Source organism: Pundamilia nyererei, unplaced genomic scaffold (assembly GCF_000239375.1).
Source record: "Pundamilia nyererei isolate P.nyererei 1_Seehausen unplaced genomic scaffold, PunNye1.0 scaffold00317, whole genome shotgun sequence".
NCBI lineage: Eukaryota > Metazoa > Chordata > Actinopteri > Cichliformes > Cichlidae > Pundamilia > Pundamilia nyererei.
The window spans coordinates 378133-379051 of NW_005187718.1; positions in this window are offsets into that span (position 1 = coordinate 378133).

A 919-nucleotide genomic window follows, 5' to 3' on the forward strand; every position below is an offset into this window, starting at 1 on the left:
ATCCAGAACACGAGCCTTCAAAATAAAACAGGAAACAGACTGATGTACAACACAACACGGGGACATGAACAGAGCACCAAGGACAGACACAGGTAGGGCTGACAATACACCAAACTTCAGGTTAACCCCTAAACTAATACAGATCAGAAAAAACGCAAAACGCTGGGTCAACGACCCAGGACCATGACATAATATTAGATTAGATTAGAGTTCCACCGAGCCCCCAAACAATATCCCAGAGTTCAGACACCTTGAGCCATAGACAAGAAGACAAAGAGTTATTGCTCTACCAATCTCCATGTTGCTTTAGACACGCACTTCATTGTTGGTTATGTATTTAAATACATCACACAGATATAAAATGGTCAACAAGGAGGCTCATTCACCTCTGTCAAAACCATGAGCAGTTTTTCCACTGTTTTCTTAATTTTGTTTTATAATTTGAGCTTTTCTATTATTTCTATTATTTCTATTATTATTATAGGCTTCAAAGTAACAGGGATAAGATTATCATGGATTTTGATAATTGTCTCTCAAATCTAACAAAATATTAAGTGCGTTAAGTTACCCGGTAGAAAAAAAATTAATCGTCGCCTCTTTCTTTGTTTTTCTTTGCATTTCGAACATGTGGCTCAGAACACTTCTGACACACATTTTTAGGCATGGTCATAGTGGTACATGCCGAGCAGGGGCCTATCCTTCCATGACGGTGCCTCCTCTTTCTTGGGTTTCTGCTGCCTGAGGTATTCACTGAGCACCTGGTAGGCTGGAGCCATCTTCCTAATGTTTTCATGGATGTTTGGTGAGTGTCAGTACCGCAGTACAGGATGAGACTCACCAGTCCCCAGCCTCCTTCCTTCTGCTTAGCATTCAGTCTCAGGGTGCTGGACTTGTGGTGAAACCCTCCATGTATGGTCAG